Source organism: Gorilla gorilla, chromosome 6 (genome assembly GCF_029281585.2).
Source record: "Gorilla gorilla gorilla isolate KB3781 chromosome 6, NHGRI_mGorGor1-v2.1_pri, whole genome shotgun sequence".
Classification (NCBI taxonomy): domain Eukaryota; kingdom Metazoa; phylum Chordata; class Mammalia; order Primates; family Hominidae; genus Gorilla; species Gorilla gorilla.
Window position 1 is genome coordinate 17,949,728 of NC_073230.2, and position 19,307 is coordinate 17,969,034.

Below are 19,307 nucleotides of genomic sequence, written 5' to 3' on the forward strand. Positions count from 1 at the left end.
AGGCGGGTATAAAGTTTAGTATATAAATAAAGGATTGGAAAAAGACTGTATGAAAGATTATGCTAACTGATAACTGACTTCCAGAGTTTGATCAGGTCTGAGGCAGAAGAAAAATCTGAAAGAAGTAAAACCAGTAGCTAGAAAAAAGAAGTCCTCTTCCCTAGCCCCTAATTTTAATTGTGTGTTGGAAGGACGGAAGGAGTGAGGGGAAACCAGGGGAGATTGTACTTGATAAAACCCACTGGGGACTTTCCTATTCAGATGAAACTAAGGCAGATCCTCAAGTCTTTGCAAGCCATGGAGAATTGGGGGAGCATCAAGAGGTGTATAAAGATACAGAAAGAAGGAAAGCCTTCAGGCATTTAAACACACACACACACACACACACACACACACACACACACACGTACTCCAAGTGAATCATTTTAGAAAAGAAATGGGATAGTGGTTTGAAGAAATAAGGAGCAAACCAAAAAAGTTATCTTTGGAATTATATTGTGAGTTCTTTATGAACAGAGACAAAATCTTAAAACTCAGCATAGTGCTATATGCTAGATGAATATTGATAAATCAATTAACAGGAAATAATTACAACCTACATAAAGTATATGTTTAAGTATATGTTTAATCTTTAAAGAGTGTTACTGCTATAAGACTGCTATTGCTTAGAATTTCTGTGAAAATCACATGACAACCACGGAATGAATGGCCCCCTGTCTGACAGAGAATACAACAAACACCCTTACTCTGTACTCCAGCTGTTGCTTGAACGCACTGAACATGTTTCTATTTTAGGGAATATATACCTGCTAATTCCTTAGCCTGGAGTATTGTGCATATCTTTAAATCTCTTTTCCTTTCTTCTTTCAGCATTAGGTCTAATCCAATGTCACTTTATTAGAAAATTTTTAGGAGACAAGTGTATCTAAAACTTCCCCCACACACGCACTCACATACTTCCAAACGATCCTTCTTTTATTATTCTGCTTCATTTTCCTCCATAGTAGTTATTACTAACTAATATAGCATGTGTTTATTTGTTTACTATGTCTCTTCTCATTACAATGTACCTCTGAAAGGGGAAATTTTTTCTGATCCACACAAAGTTATATTCCTGAATTCTATAACAGGGCCTCACACATAAGAATTCAATAAGTATTTGACAAATAAAGAAAAAATTTTTCAAAAGACAGCTAAAACATTTTTATATTAGCATTTAATTGTATACATTATTTATTGAAATAAGTCATATCAACTAGAGCTTACTACATTTTTCACTATACAGATTTTTATTGTTAATGCTTTTGTTTTAATGTAGTATGACTTGCTGAAGAACAATCTTTTATACTAATTTTTCAACTCACCTGGAAATTGGTCACTGGCTTGTGTCTAGGTTAATTGCATTACTTCCTGCATATAGTCTTCTCATCAAATCCAAGTTGTATAATAATTATTGTATCAAAAAAGTATCTTTCATATTGGGGCTGCAAATAAAAACAGGTAGAGGCCCAACATTGTTGGAGCTGAAAGGGGAAAATTTAACTACAAACCCTATTGGTTCTTAACCAATTGCTACCACATGGAAATTTCTCAGCTCCCATTTTAGGAAGCCCTTGCCCTATTCCAGAGAAGCAGCCTATTTTTCCTCATTTGTATTGAACAACAATTTGTCCATCAGTGCACACAATCTCAGACCCCGTCAAAGTCTGCTCATCATTCTCATAATTAATTTCCTTGATTGCCTTTGGCAGCACACCATCTGCACACCTGGAAATGGTCTTTTATCAGGGTCTGCTGTCCTTGATTAAACTCTATTTAAATTGGACATTTACAAGCAGGAGAACTGCTCAACTAGTTCAGGAAGCTCCTAGTTGACTTTTCAGATATTCTCTGAAGGACTGGCTGGTATATTTTCCTAGAGAAGCCAAAGTCTCTCAAACTAATGGTCTCAAGAAATGGATTCTCAGTTTCTAAGCCCTGCCATAAATAGCAGAAGGCAGTAGATGTAACTTCTTTGAAATAAATGGGTATAAAAAGGGTGAACTTGCAAGCTGTTACACCCAAGGAAAAATTTAATGTTTTTGTATCATAGGGTTCTTGTTTCTGATAAAAAAAAAAATGGAAGATGTTTCTTTACTTGGAGCTCATACAATAAGGCCCCAAGACTGCATATCAACTAGATCCTGGGGTGGGGTGAAGAGAATATACACTTTAATATAACACCTACAAATAACTTGACATATATCCCATGGATATGTGAATTCTATGTCACATCCTCTTGAATCTGGGAGTGGTTGTAACTGCTTTGACCAGTAGAATACAATGGAAATAACACTATGTGACTTTCAAGGCTAACTTACAAAGTAGCATGCCAGTTCTGCTTATCTGCTTTTAGATTCCCAAGCCTCAAGATGAGAAGTCTACCCACCCTCAGTTCACCAAGTTGAAGAAGAAGGACTCAGTCCCAACTGAGTCCAGTCTTCTAATCATCCTTGTCAAAGCGCCAGACATATGAGTGAAGCCATCCAGACCAGCCCATCCACTGATGCCAATGGAACAAAAGAATCACACGGATGAATCCTATCTAAAATTCTGACTCTCTAAATAATGAGATATTAAAACAGTTTTTATATCTCAGTAGGTAGCAGCAAGTCTTAATGAATTTTGAAAAATGAGAATTACATAAATCGCATTCTCTAATCTCAGAGCCATCAAGTGTGAAGTAACAGGTAACTTTAATTAATTAAAATTCGGCATATAAATCTTGTGGGATAAACTGAAAGTGATTATTTGAAGAAAATGCATACCCTTAAGTATTTACATTAGGAAAAAATAAATTTAAGAATTAGCATAAAATAACATATTGTACTAGATGAATATATACAATTTTTATTTGCCAAGTGAAGTAACAAAATGAAAACAACATTATGGAGAAGGATAGGGCTATGGAGGTTCCTCAAAAAACTAAAAATATAACTACCATATGATCCAGCAATTCCACTATTGCATATATGCAAGAGAAACAAAATTAATGTATCAAAGACACATCTACACCCCCTTGTTAATTGCAGAAGCATTTATAATAGCCAAAAAATGGAATCAACCTAAGTGCCCAACAATAGATGAGTGAATAAAGAAAATGTAGTACATATACACAATGGAATACTATTCGGCCATAAAAAGAATGAAATCCTGTCATTTGCAACAACATGGATGGAACTGGAGGCTATTATGTTAAGTGAAATAAGTCAAGCACATAGAGAAAAGCATCACTTGTTCTCACTCACATGTGGGAGCTTAAAAAAATAGATGTCATGAATATAGAGAGTAGATTGGTGGTTACCAGAGGCCAGGAAGGAGAGGGAGGAGGAGACCTGATGAGGAGACCTGATGGGGGGAAAAATAATATAAATGTATTTATTACCACTGAACTGTACACTTAAAAATAATAAAGATGATAACTTATATATGTATATTTTATTCTCAATATAAAAACTGCTTTAAAAAAGGAATTAGCAAAGAAATCTTAAAATATACCCAAAGACATCCTATGCTTAGCTCGAAACTGAAAATGTGTAGGTATTCAGGTTAATCATATAAGCTATACAATTCTTCTTCCACAATAAAGGGTTATCATCTTCAAATAATTCTTCTATTATCTTTATAAAGCCTTGAATTAATGATTGGCTTTCAATTACAAATGAGAATTAACTGGGCCAGCTGGGCCACATTAATGATTGAGTCGAAGTTCAGTCCAGGTTGAGTCTCCTTGTAGAATATAACGATCATGTAGCATACTGCTGTCTGGATAATGTTTACCTCAGTGACATTACTATTTGGGTTTTTTGTTTATTTGTTTATTTGTCTGTTTTACCATTTCCCTCTCAATTTTCTTATTGCTTCAGTTATCATCTGATATTTTAGATCTCTCCAAGAACCTGTGAGGTTCATTTTAAAGCTACCATGATATTCTAATATATGACATTAATACTTACCTAGTAACTTCTTGCAGATTCATACATAAGATAAAAATGTAAAGGATGATATTATTCTCTTGATATTTTTATGGATTCTCTTATATTTTTATACACTATCTCTTACACATTATCTCCAAGAAACTTGAATAAATCAATAAATACTACAGTGCAGTCCAGTATGCTTTACCACAGTCTCCATTAATCTGGAGTATTTTTGGAGTATAGATTCATTTTTGTACCACAGCAGAACACCTCTCTGTGCTGAGCAGTGTTTCATCTCAAGCAAACAACTCAGCACGGCTTGTCCCTTTGCTATTGTCCAATAACAATACCGTGCCTTCTTAAAGTCTTCATTCTTCCCAGGTCAAACTTTATTTCCCTCAATTACATAATAAGTTGGAGATAAGACCTTAATCTGATAGCAACCTCCACATAATCAATGGTAATAGTGGATGGAGAGAAAATGGATCAGTGATGCAGCAGAATAACTGTCAAGTACTTCCTTTGGTAAATGTTTGTTAAAAATCATTTTCTTTTTTTTAATTTTGGTTGTAGAGACAGGGTCTCGCTCTTTCAGCCAGGCTGTATCATAGCTCACTGCAGCCTTCAACTCCTGGCCTCAAGTGATCCTCCTTCTTCCACCCACCAAAGCCCTGGGATTACAGGCATGAGCCACCACGTATGGCCTAAAAAGTAATTTTCATTATTATTATTGTTTATAAAGCTTAAAGATGACCAGCAACTGATAATTTTAAGATTAAACTTTGCCTCTCATTGACAAGGCAGGAATGAAAGTCAGAAATTTGTTCAGTGATTATTTTACTCTCATCCCACATAATACCTATTTTCCCCATCAGTTAGGATAACCTATGGTTGTCATCTTGATCAGTCCTTATATCCTTCTCCTTTACCAATTCATAATGATATTGATGATTACTAATCACTTACTACATTGTATTACCCAGCAATGCTCTAAGAGTTTTACATATACAAACTCATTTACTCATCATGATATCACTATACAGTACATGCTATCGTCATGCCATTTTGATACGGGGAATCAGAGGCATAGAAATTTTAAGTAATTTGTACAATGCTACCATTAGTAAGTGATGGGGCCTGGATTAAAATAAAGAATGGGACAGGGCCAAGATGGCCGACTAGAAGCAACCGCATTTGGAGGCTTCCATTAAAAAAAAACCATAATAAGCATATGAATCCTTCACTATCAACCAAGGTACCCAGGTTCTATCATCAAAACTGACTTAAAGGCTAATTAGACCCCATTTGTCAATTTTGCCTTTTGTTGCCATTGCTTTTGGTGTTTTAGACATGAAGTCCTTGCCCATGCCTATGTCCTGAATGGTAATGCCTAGGTTTTCTTCTAGGGTTTTTATTGTTTTAGGTCTAACATTTAAGTCTCTAATCCACCTTGAATTAATTTTTGTATAAGGTGTAAGGAAGGGATCCAGTTTCAGCTTTCTACATACGGCTAGCCAGTTTTCCCAGCACCATTTATTAAATAGGGAATCCTTTCCCCATTGCTTGTTTTTGTCAGGTTTGTCAAAGATCAGATAGTTGTAGATATGCGGCATTATTTCTGAGGGCTCTGTTCTGTTCCATTGGTCTATATCTCTGTTTTGGTACCAGTACCATGCTGTTTTGGTTACTGCAGCTAATTAAACGAAAGAGCTTCTGCACAGCAAAAGAAACTACCATCAGAGTGAACAGGCAACCTACGGAATGGGAGAAAATTTTTGCAATCTACTCATCTGACAAAGGGCTGATATCCAGAAGCTACACTGAACTCAAACAAATTTACAAGAAAAAAACAAACAACCCCATCAAAAAGTGGGCAAAGGATATGAACAGACACTTCTCAAAAGAAGACATTTATGCAGCCAACAGACACATGAAAAAATGCTCATCATCACTGGCCATCAGAGAAATGCAAATCAAAACCACAATGAGATAGCATCTCACACCAGTTAGAATGGCGATCATTAAAAAGTCAGGAAACAACAGGTGCTGGAGAGGATGTGGAGAAATAGGAACACTTTTACACTGTTGGTGGGACTGTAAACTAGTTCAACCATTGTGGAAGTCAGTGTGGCGATTCCTCAGGGACCTAGAACTAGAAATACCACTTCACCCAGCCATCCCATTACTGGGTATATACCCAAAGGATTATAAATCATGCTGCTATAAAGACACATGCACACATATGTTTATAGCAGCACTATTCACAATAGCAAAGACTTGGAACCAACCTAAATGTCCAACAATGATAGACTGGATTAAGAAAATGTGGCACATATATACCATGGAATACTATGCAGCCATAAAAAATGATGAGTTCATGTCCTTTGTAGGAACATGGATGAAACTGGAAACCATCATTCTCAGCAAACTACGGCAAGGACAAAAAACCAAACACTGCATGTTCTCACTCCTAGGTGGGAATTGAACAATGAGAACACATGGACACAGGAAGGGGAACATCACACACCAGGGACTGTTGTGGGGTGAGGGGAGGGGGGAGAGATAGCATTAGGAGATATACCTAATGCTAAATGACGACTTAATGGGTGCAGCACACCAACATGGCACATGTATACATATGTAACAAACCTGCACGTTGTGCACATGTATCCTAAAACTTAAAGTATAATAATAATAAAATTAAAAAAAAAAAACTGACTTAAAGGCTGGCGTGAACCAGAGAAAAGGAAGAGCACTGCGGTGCGGCAGCCCACCTGAGAGCCACACGGGGAAGGGAAACTCCCTCCCCGCAGCCAAAGGAGTTGGTGAGCAAGTGCACTACCCATCCAGGTAAACTGCTTTTCCCATGGAACTCTGCAACCCATGGATCAGATAATCCACGCCACCAGGGCCTAGCATCCCGCCAGAATGCACAAGTTCTTACAGCCTCTCAGCTGAAATCTGCTTAAGCCTACTGAACTCCTAGGGAAAGGGGCAACCAGCACCAACTGTGGCTGCCTGTTAAGCCATTTGAGCTCTTTGTGGGAGGGGCAGCAGCCAGCACTGGGACTCACAACTGCCTAACAGGCTAAGCTCCCTGGGCGGAGGAAAGGCAGCACCCATTTCTATAGCTCTAGGCTGTGCTTTTCCCCTGCTGGAGCCAGGGAGACTGGATGGCTTGGTCCCAAGACTTGTCCCCGCAGCCCAACACACCAGCTATGGCAGTCTGTGGCCAGAGTGCCTCTTCAGGTCTAACCCTTGTCCATCCTTCCTCAGTGGGTGGGGCTTCCCTGCAGGATCTCTACAGGGAAGAGGCTAACTACAGCCAGAGGCTCAGGGACAGAATTCAGATCTCCCTGGTCCTGAGCCCCTAGAGGGAAGGGTGGCTGCAGTCTCTGTGGACCAGCAGACTTGGCCTCTCCCCCTGGTAGTTATGGGGAATCCAGGTATCCCAGATGACTGGGTTTCCCCCCAGCAAAACACACCCTCTCCACCTATGGACTAAGTGCTTCATTAAACGGGTCCTGTTCGTCATGCCACCAAACTGGGTAAGACCCTCCAACATGGGTAGTCACACCTATACAGGAGCAATCCTATTGGCATCAGGTTGGTGGCCCTCGAGGTCAGATGTTGCAGAAGAAGGAGCAGGCATCCATCTTTGCTGCTCTCCAGCCTCCTTGAGTGACATCTCCAGGCATGGGAGCAAATCAGATGAATAGGCCCTGAAGTGAAACAGCAAACTGTAACAGTCCTACAGAAGAGGGACCTGACTATTCAAAGAAAAACAAACATGCACAAAGTGACAACAACAGCACCAACAATAAGAAAAAAAAAGGCCCCCACAAAAACCCCATCCAGTGTCAGCAGCCTCAAAGACTAAAACTAGACAAACTCACTAAGATGAGAAAGAATCAATGAAAAAATGCTGAAAACCCGAAGGCCAGAGTCCCTCTTCTTCTCCAAATGATCGCAACATCTCTCCATCAAGGGTGCAGAACTGGTCAGAGGATCAGATGGATGAATTGACAGAAGTAGGCTTCACAAGATGGGTAATAAAAAGCTATAATGAGCTAAAGGAACATGTTATAACCCAATGCAAACAAAATAAGAATCTTGATAAAAGATTAGAGAAATAGCTCCCTAGAATAACCAGTTTAGAGAGCAACATAAACGACCTGGTGGAGCTGAAATACACAGCACGAGAACTTTGTGAAGCATACACAAGTATCAACAGCCGAATCGACCAAGTCTAAGAAAGGATATCAGAGTTTGAGGACCACCTTACTGAAATAAGACATGCAGACAAGAATAGAGAAAAAAGAATGAAAAAGGATAAACCAACCCTCCAACAAATATAGGACTTCATAAAAAGACCAAACCTACGATTAACTGGAGTACCAGAAGGAGACGGGGAGAATGGAAACAAGCTGCAAAACACGTTTCAGGATATTATCCAGGAGAACTTCCCCAGCCTAGCAAGGCAGGCCACATGCAAATTCGGGAAATACAGAGAACACCATTCAGATGCTCCACAAGAAGATCAACCCCAAGACATATAATCATCAGATTCTCCAAGGTCAAAATGAAGGAAAAACTGTTAAGGGCAGCCAGAGATAAAGGCCAGGTCACCTACAAAGGGAAGCCCATCAGGCTAACAGCAGACCTCTCAGCAGAAACTCTATAAGCCAGAAGAGATTGGGGGCCAATATTCAACATTCTTAAAGAAAAGAATTTTCAACCCACAATCCCGTATCCAGCCAAATTCAGCTTCATAAGCGAAGGAGAAATAAAATCCTTTACAGACAAGCAAATGCCAAGGGATTTCATTACCACCAGGCCTGCCCTGAAAGAGCTCTTGAAAGAAGCACGAAATATGGAAAGGAAAAACCAGTACCAGCCACTGCAAAAACACACCAAAATATGAAGACCAATGACACTATGAAGGAACTGCATCAACTAGTATGCAAAATAACCAAATAGCATCATGATAACAGGATCACATTCACACGTAACAATACTAACCTTAAATGTAAATGGGCTAAATGCCCTAATTAAAAGACACAGACTGACAAATTGGGTAAGGAATCAAGACCCATTGGTGTACTGTATTCAGGAGACCCATCTTATGTGCAAAGACACACACACAGGCTAAAAATAAAGGGATAGAGAAAAATTTACCAAACCAATGGAAAGCAAAAAAAAAGCAAGGGTTGCAATACTAGTCTCTGACAAAACAAACTTTAAACAAACAAAGATCAAAAAACAGAAAGAAGGGCATTACATGATGATAAAGGGAACAATTTGACAAGAAGAGCCAACTATTCTGAATATATATGCAGCCAATACAGGAGCACCCAGATTCATAAAACAAGTTCTTAGAGACCTACAAAGAGACTTAGACTCCCACATAATAATAGTGATAGACCTTAACACCCCACTGTCAGTATTAGACAGATCAATGAGACAGAAAATTCAGACAGTATTAGACAGGTCAATGAGACAGAAAATATTCAGGACTTAAAGTCAGCTCTTCATCAAGTGGACCAAGTAGATGTCTACAGAACTCTCTATCCCAAACCAACAGAGAATATACATTCTTTTCATGGCCACCTGGCACTTATTTTAAAATTAAACACATAATTGGAAGTAAAGCTCAGCAAATGTAAAAGAGCTAAAATCATAGCAAACAGTCTGTCAGACCACTGTGTAATCAAATTAGAATTCATGATTAAGAAACTCACTGAACACCACACGATTTCATGGAAATTCAACAACCTGCTCTTCAATGACTCCTCGCTAAATAATGAAATTAAGGCAGAAATCAAGAAGTTCTTTGAAACCAGTGAGAACAAAGAGACAACATACAAGAATCTCTGGGATGCAGCTAAAGCAGTGTTAAGAGAGAAATTTATAGCACTAAATGCCCACATCGGAAAGCTAGAAAGATCTCAAATAAACACCCTAACATCAGAATTAAAAGAGCTAGATAAGCAAGAGCAAAGTAATCCAAAAGCTAGCAGAAGACAAGAAATAGCTAAGGTCAGAGAAGAATTGAAGGAGACAGGGACATAAAAAACCCTCCAAAAAATCAATGAATCCAGGAGGTGGTTTTTTGAAAAAATTAACAAAATAGACCACTAGCTAGACTAATAAAGGAGAGAGAAAAGAATTAAATAGACACCATAAAAAATGATAAAAGGACTGTCACCACTGACCCCACAGAAATACAAACTACCATCAGAGAATATTGTAATTACCTCTACGAAAATAAACTAGAATATCTAGAAGAAATGAATAAATTCCTGGACACATACACCCTACCAAGACTAAACCAACAAGTTGAATCCTTGAATAGACCAATAACAACTTCTGAAATTGAGACTGTAATTAATAGCCTACCAACCAAAAAAGCCCAGGACCAGACAGATTCACAGGTAAATTGTACCAGAAATACAGAGAGGAGCTGGTACCATTCCTTCTGAAACTACTCCAAACAACTGAAAGGAGGGACCCTTCCCTAACTCATTTTATGAAGCCAGCATCATCCTGATACCAAAACCAGGAGGAGATACAACAAAAAAAGAAAACTCCAGGCCAGGCACGGTAGCCAATCAGATGATATTCCTGATGAACACCGATGTGAAAATCCTCAATAAAACACTGGCAAACCGAATCCAGCAACACATCAAAAAATTTATCCACCACAATCAAGTCAGCTTCCTCCCTGGGATGCAAGGCTGGTTCAACATACATAAAATCAATAAATGTAATCCATCACATGAACAGAACCAATGACAAAAACTACATGATGATCTCAATAGATGGAGAAAAGGCCTTTGATAAAATTGAACAACTTCATGTTAAAAACTCTCAATGAACCATGTATTAATGGAACATATCTCAAAATAATGAGAGCTATTTATGACAAACCCATAGCCAATAACATATTGAATGGGCAAAAGCTGGAAGCATTCCCATTGAAAACCACCACAAGACAAGGATGCCCTCTCTTACCACTCCTATTCAACATAGTATTGGAAGTTCTGGCCAGGGCAATCAGGCAAGAGAAAGAAATAAAGGATATTTAAATAGAAAGAGAGGAAGTCAAGTTGTCTCCGTTTGCAGAAGATATGATTTTATATTTAGAAAACCCTATCATCTCAGCCCAGAAACTTCTCAAACTGATAAGCAACTTCAGCAAAGTCTCAAGATACAAAATCAATGTGCAAAAATCACAAGCATTCCTTTATGCCAACAAAAGGCAAGCAGAGAGCCAAATCATGAATAAACTCCCATTCACAGTCACTACAAAGAGAATAAAATACCTAGGAATACAGCTAACAAGAGATGTGAATGACCTCTTCAAGGAAAACTACAAACTACTCCTCAACGAAATAAGAGAGGACACAAACAAATGGAAAAACATTCCATCCTCATGGACAGGAAGAATCAATATTGTGCAAATGGTCATACCACACAAAGCAATCTATAGATTCAATGCTATTCCCACCAAACTACCATTGACATTCTTCACATATTAGAAAAAACTATTTTAAATTTCATATGGAATCAAAGAAGATCCCGTATAGCCAAGACAATCCTAAGCAAAAAGAACAAAGTTGGAGGCATCATGCTACCTGACTTCAAACTATACTACAAGGCTACAGTAACCAAAACAGCATGGTACTGGTACCAAAACAGATATATAGACCAATGGAACAGAACAGAGGCCTCAAAAATAACACCACACATTTACAACCATCTGATCTTTGATGCATCTGACAAAAACAAGCAATGGGGCAAGGATCTCCTATTCAGTAAATCTTGCTGGGAAAGTTGGCTAGCCCTATGCAGAAAACTGAAACTGGACCCCTTCCTTATACCTTATACAAAAATTAACTCAAGATGGATTAAAGACTTAAATGTAAAACGCAAAACCATAAAAACCCTGGAAGAAAAGCTAGGCAATACCATTCAGGACATAGGCATGAGCAAAGACTTCATGACAAAAATGCCAAAAGCAATTGCAACAAAAGCCAAAACTGACAAAAGGAATCTAATTAAACAGAGTGAACAGGCAACCTACAGAATGGGAGAAAATTTTTGCAATCTACCCATCTGACAAACGTCTGATATCAAGAATTTACAAGGAACTTAAACATATTTACAAGAAAAAAAAAGCAATCCCATCAAAAAGTAGACAAAGGATATGAACAGACACTTCTCAAAAGAAGACATTTATGCAGCCAACAGACACATGAAAAAATGCTCATCATCACTAGCCATCACAGAAATGCAAATCAAAACCACAATGAGATACCATCTCATGCCAGTCAGAATGGCAATTATTAAAAAGTCAGGAAACAATAGATGCTAGTGAGGCTGTGGAGAAATAGGAACACTTTTACACTGTTGGTGGGAATGTAAAGTAGTTCAACCACTGTGGAAGACAGTATGGCTATTCCTCAAGGATGTAGAACCGATGGCCGAAGAGGAATAGCTCCAGTCTACAGCTCCCAGTGTGAGTGACACAGAAGACAGGTGATTTCTGCATTTCCAACTGAGGTACCGGGTTCATCTCACTGGGGCTCCTCGGACAGTGGGGGCAGGACAGTGGATGTAGCCCACCAAGCATGAGCCAAAGCAGGGAGAGGCATCGCCTCACCTGGGAAGCACAAGGGGTCAGGGAATTGCCTTTCCTAGCCAAGGAAAGGGGTGACAGATTGCACCTGGAAAATCGGGTCACTCCCACCCTAATACTGCACTTTTCCAAAAGTCTTAGCAAACGATACATCAGATTATATCCCGTGCCTGGCTCAGAGGGTCCCACGCCCACGGAGCCTCACTCATTGCTAGCACAGCAGTCTAAGATCGAACTGGAAGGTGGCAGCGAGGCTGGGGGAGGGGTGCCCGCCATTGCTGAGGCTTGAGCAGGTAAACAAAATGGCCGGGAAGCTCAAACTGGGTGGAGCCCACCACAGCTCAAGGAGGCCTGCCTGCCTCTGTAGACTCCACCTCTCGGGGCAGGGCATAGCTGAACAAAAGGCAGTAGAAATCTCTGCAGACTTAAATATCCCTGTCTTACAGCTTTGAAGAGAGTAGTGGTTCTCTCAGCACAGAGTTTGAGATCTAAGAACGGACAGACTGCCTCCTCAGGTGGGTTCCTGACCCCCGAGTAGGCTGAGAGGCACCCCCCAGTAGGCGCAGACTGACACCTCACACGGCTGGGTACCCCTCTGAGATGAAGCTTCCAGAGGAACGATCAGGCAGCAACATTTGCTGTTCACCAATATTCGCTGTTCTGCAGCCTCTGCTGCTGATACCCAGGCAAACAGGTCTGGAGAGGAAACTCCAACAGACTGGCAGCTGAGGGTCCTGATTGCAAGAAGGAAAACTAACAGAAAGGACATCCACACCAAAACCCCACCTGTACGTCACCATCATCAAAGACCAAAGGTAGATAAAACCACAAAGATGGGGAAAAAACACAGAAGAAAAGCTGAAAATTCTAAAGATCAGAGCACCGCTCCCCCTCCAAAGGAACGCAGCTCCTCGCCAGCAACGGAGCAAAGCTGGATGGAGAATGACTTTGACAAGTTGAGAGAAGAAGGCTTCAGACAATCAAACTTCTCCAAGCTAAAGGAGGAAATTCAAACCCATCACAAAGAAGCTAAAAACCTTTAAAAAAGATTAGACGAATGGCTAACTAGAATAACTAGTGTAGAGAAGTCCTTAAATGACCTGATGGAGCTGAAAACCATGGCAAGAGAACTACCTGACAAATGCACAAGCTTCAGTAGCTGATTCGATCAACTGGAAGAAAGTGTATCAGTGATTGAAGATCAAATGAATGAAATGAAACAAGAACAGAAGTTTAGAGAAAAAAGATTAAAAAGAAATGAACAAAGCCTCCAAGAAATATGGGACTATGTGAAAAGACCAAATCTATGTCTGACTGGTGTACCTGAAAGTGACGGGGAGAATGGAACCAAGTTGGAAAACACTCTGCGAGATATTATCCAGGAGAACTTCCCCAAGCTAGCAAGGCAGGCCAACATTCTGATTCAGGAAATACAGAGAATGCCACAAAGATACTCCTTGAGAAGAGCAACTCCAAGACACATAATTGTCACATTCACCAAAGTTGAAATGAAGGAAAAAATGTTAAGGGTAGCCAGAGAGAAAGGTTGGGTCACCCACAAAGGGAAGCCCATCAGACTAATAGTGGATCTCTTGGCAGAAACTCTACAAGCCAGAAGAGAGTGAGGGCCAATATTCAACATTCTTAAAGAAAAGAATTTTCAACTCAGAATTTCATATCCAGCCAAACTAAGCTTCAGGAGTGAAGGAGAAATAAAATCCTTTACAGACAAGCAAATGCTGAGAGATTTTGTCACCACCAGGCCTGCCCTACAAGAGCTCCTGAAGAAGGCACTAAACATGGAAAGGAATAACTGGTACCTGCCACTGCAAAAACATGCCAAATTGTAAAGCCCATAAATGCTAGGAAGAAACTGCATCAACTAACGAGCAAAATAACCAGCTAACATCATAATGACAGGATCAAATTCACACATAACAATACTAACCTTAAATGTAAATGGGCCAAATGCTCCAATTAAAAGACACAGACTGGCAAATTGGATAAAGAGTCAAGACCCATCAGTGTGCTGTATTCAGGAGACCCATCACATGTGCAGAGACACACATAAGCTCAAAATAAAGGGATGGAAGAAGATCTACGAAGCAAATGGAAAACAAAAAAAGGCAGGGGTTGCAATCCTAGTCTCTGACAAAACAAATGTTAAACCAACAAAGATCAAAAGAGACAAAGAAGGCCATTACATAATGGTAAAGGGATCAATTCAACAAGAAGAGCTAACTATCCTAAATATATATGCACCCAATACAGGAGCACCCAGATTCATAAAGCAAGTCCTTAGAGAACTACAAAGAGACTTAGACTCCCACACAGTAATAATGGGAGCCTTTAACACCCCACTGTCAACATTAGACAGATCAACGAGACAGAAAGTTAACAAGGATATCCAGGACTTGAACTCAGCTCTGCACCAAGCAGACCTAATAGACATCTACAGAACTCTCCACCCCAAATCAACAGAATACACATTCTTCTCAGCACCACACTGCACTTATTCCAAAATTGACCACATAGTTGGAAGTAAAGCACTCCTCAGCAAATGTAAAAGAACAGAAATTATAACAAACTGTCCCTCAGAAATACCATTTGACCTAGCAATCCCTATATGAGTATATACCTAAAGGAATATAAATCATTCTACTATAAAGACACATGCACATGTATGTTTATTGCAGCACTATTTACAATAGCAAAGACATGGAACCAACCCAAATGCTTATCAATGATAGAGTGATTAAGAAAATATGGTACATATACACCATGGAATACTATGAAGCCATAAGAAGGAATGAGATCATGTCCTTTGCAGTGACATGGATGAAGCTAGAAGCCATCATCCTCAGCAAACTAACATGGAACAGAAAACCAAACACCACATGTTCTCACTCATAAGTGGGAGTTGAACATTGAGGACACATGGACACAGAGAGGGGAACAAAACATACCAGGGCCTGTCGGAGGGTGGAGTGGAAGGGACGAAACTTAGAAGATGGGTCAATAGGTGCAGCAAACCACCACAGCACTTGTATACTTATGTAACAAACCTGCGTATTCTGCATACGTATCCCTTTTTTTCAGGATAAAGAAAAAAATAAAAATAAAGAGGCCATTTCTTTTCATACCATATTGTATCAGAATAAAAAGAGAAAGAAGGGCTTCAGAGTTGTGTACCAATGGCATTGCAAAAAGTGGTGCAAACATGGAAAGAGGCTGATTAGGAACACTTTCCTCCTTCTCTCCCCACATTCTCCCTACTCTCTTGTTTCCTTATATAGTACAAATGCTGAAAGAGAAGTCAATGCCTCCTTTTGAAAGGGAATCTGTAACATTCAGACAATATGGACGACATATGAACTCATTATGAGAGCCTGCAAACAAAGGCTCCCTTGTCATTTTTCATGAGATTGAATATTTCTGCTTATCATTTAATCATCAACTTTGTGGTGCTGGGCACTGTCTATGGATATCAGGAGGGAGACAAAACAAATTAAAGGCATGCTTTCTCTCTGTAGAAACGTACAAAACAATTGGTTACCCACAGCATATATACAGGAAAGAAATAAAAATGAAAAATGTGAAAAGTTCTCAAAGCAATGTGTAAATGGATACAAATGATCATGCTGTCAAGAAAGCACAACCACAAGAAAGAAATGTGAGATTAATTTTTTTCATAATAAAGTAGCATTATAAATGGAAGATGTCCTGGAAAGTGGAATTTAGAATTGGGTTTTAAAGGCATGGCAGGGAAGAGTATGGATGGTCAGGTCTCTGCATCTGTCATTTGTTTCAAGTTCTAGCCAGCAACAGGACACCCATCTTCCCCCCACACCCCTTTCCACCCCCTACAACTCTGTCAATTGTAGTGACAGGATTATCTCAGGTACATGATGCACAATGGGCTCTTTAAAGTGCAATGTTTCACAATCCCATCATGGTATACTGTTTTATTTTCTGTGCCACACTGCCTGAGTACTTCATCTGTTACACGTTTTCCACAGGATCGAAAGCAGAGCTCTGCTTTCTGAATGACAATAGTTACCAACATGTTCTATCCCTAAAATGCATAAAATTTGGAGGATTCCTTCAGAGCAAGACAGAAAAATACAAGTGTGATTCATTTTCTGTCCCTGTTCTCCAAACTCTCTCAAAGAAAATTACTTCATTTTGGACTCCCTCAGGGAGAAACTAAAATTCTAAGATTCTAAGAGCCTTAAGGGCTAGTAGTGGTTACGCAGAGCTGAAGATTTCAGCAAGAAGAGAATATGAGAATGAGAGAAGAATTTACAATGAAAAGAGAAGAGGGTAAAAAAGGACTTACATCAAACGTTCAAGGTAGAATCCTACATGCCAAAATTTTTAAGCTTTAAGAATTTTATAAACTTTATTTCCTCCAGAGATCCTTTATATTTAAACGTGTCACAGAAGGCACAGTTCTCCTTCAGCCTCCCCAGTTCTGCTCATCTTGCCACTGGACTTTTTGTAAAGTCGAAAGCAAGTTCTGTGTTAAAAGCTGATGGTCAGAATAAGTGGTTTCAGCTGCTGCTGCTGCTCCAGGCTTTGATTTGGGGAGAAGGAGGAACTGATACCTGGTCTTTGGCCTGAGAGATTGGGCTATATGCACCAGTTCCATCTTTCCACTTTGTAGCAGTAGAAGGACACATTTTCTCTCCTCCCTTTCCTGGTCAGTTTTTGTCTGAGTGTTCTGACATGTCAAGAGGAAGCCCACGGGACAATCTCAGTAACTAGCAGATCTACTAAAATCTGGGGGGGAAAAATGGCCCCATCTTTTCAGAACACAGATCCACACTGACCCTGATTTCTCATTTGTTCTCTCTCTTCCCCACTCCTCCCTTCTCCCCTTGTCTAAATAAACTGCGCTATTCCCATAAACCACTGAGAAGCCACAGGATTTCTCAAGTCTGCTTCCTGGAAATGTATAAGGAAAATTACGTTCTCTCATTTTCATACATTTGCAGGGAGAGACAAGAAATCCTTATTACACCAAGGGATTCACCCAAGCAAAACTGCCAATGCCAGTTATGCCTGCTTTTCTATATTCCTCCCATTTCTACCCTATCTGCTCTCTTGATCACTAAGCTTAGAGAACATAAATAGCCGTCCAGAGCAAACACCTCAGTGTTTCCCTACACACAACTGCTACCCTGAATATTATATTTGATTCAGGAGTTGAAACAAGGATATCACTTCTTCAAGAATTGTCTCTATTTCCTGTTTCAGGAAAGCAGAGAAATACAAGTGTCATTCATGTTCTGCCCCTATTCTCCAAACCATCTCAAAGAAAATTATTTCATTTTAGGATCTCTCTGGAAGAAACTAAAATTCTAAGATTCTAACAGCCTAAGGAGCTAGTAGATAGCCTAAGAGGTAGATGTGTTACAATTCTAAAATTTGGTAAGGAAGCAGAAATTGAGACTTTCTTTAACATTCTATTAAGCTTGAAATTAGAACTTGATTTTTGTCAAGCCCAACTTTCACTGGGCTTGACATTTTGAAATAGAGGAACAGAACTCAGAATTATAGCAGTGCTTGTCTCTTCCTCAAGGATGTACCTCAGCTCTCAGAATAGTTTGGATATCAATAAATCATCATTTAATGAGAGAATAAATGGTAGCCTTAGAGGTTGAAGATGACAATTCTGGGTGATCAGTACTCTCTGTTTAAGTTGGCAGTCAAAGGGTGAGTTGAAACAGCCTTCATCATAATGAAGGGTGAATCAGGAACAATGGCTTCTGCTTTGGTTTAATCTGGCTTTATATTTATTGCTTTATATTTATATTTACTAATTAAAAACTGTATACATATATATACATCTACTAAATATATACAATATTTATATATATATGCATACACACATACAAATATATTCTTTCCATCGAATCATGGAGTTGAAAACTACCTTAGTGATTATCTACTATCATTTTTCTTATAGGGCCACAATGCAAAAGACTCTCCATCTACATTATCTGCTGCTTTACTCAACTGTGTAGAAAAACTCATAGTTTTCTACTAAATTACTTCTTCCTGTAAGATATCAGAAAGACGATTTTAAAATAGATGTAAATTTTCTCTAAATCAATTTCTGTGAGTAGGAAGAAGGAAATTTGTCACTTTCAAAGTTTTACAAGTTTTTTATCACAGTGAATGGTACTAGTACAACTCTATGTCAATGTCTCGACATGCTCCCCACAAAGACAGCCAATTCTATTTATTCTTCCAGTTGTGCAACTTTAGAGAGGAAGAGAAACTAGCACATATTAAGTGCTTGCTACAATAATATACCAGGTATCCTACAAATAAGCTCTTTCTATCTTCACAACAACTCAATGATTTTAAGTATTTCACCCAATTCCTAGGTAACGAAATGCAACCTTGAAGAGACCAGTCATGAGCTAAAAAGTGGTAGAGCTAGAATGTCACATCAGTTTTGTCTGAATCCAAAATCTATACTGTTTTTCTTTTTGTATATGAAAAGTTACCAAAAAGAAACCACTCCCAACAAAACTGTATTGTCTATGGTAAATATAATATCTTCCCAAATGAAGGAAAGAATATCTAAAGAGATAGACAATGGAAATCAATACCCCTGGGATTATGCAGTGTCTTTACACAAGATCTGTGAATTTCCATGGATTGAGGGAATTATGCAGCTTACATATTTGTAGGAA

The 19,307-nt window shown here is 39.1% G+C and overlaps 1 long non-coding RNA gene across 3 annotated transcripts in view; it reads right to left on the reverse strand.

The window, feature by feature from the left end:
* Positions 1–19,307, reverse strand: part of LOC129523768 (uncharacterized) — a 230,615-nt gene that overhangs the window by 114,734 nt on the left and 96,574 nt on the right. Inside the window, exon 4 of one of the 3 annotated variants that reach the window (XR_010134600.1) lies at positions 1,375–1,484. The exons of 1 other annotated variant lie outside the window; for it this stretch is intronic. This is a non-coding gene — a long non-coding RNA (uncharacterized lncRNA). Of the gene's footprint in view, positions 1–1,374; positions 1,485–3,289; positions 3,388–19,307 lie in introns of those variants that run through there. One more of the 3 variants, XR_008667375.2, reaches the window with a different exon arrangement.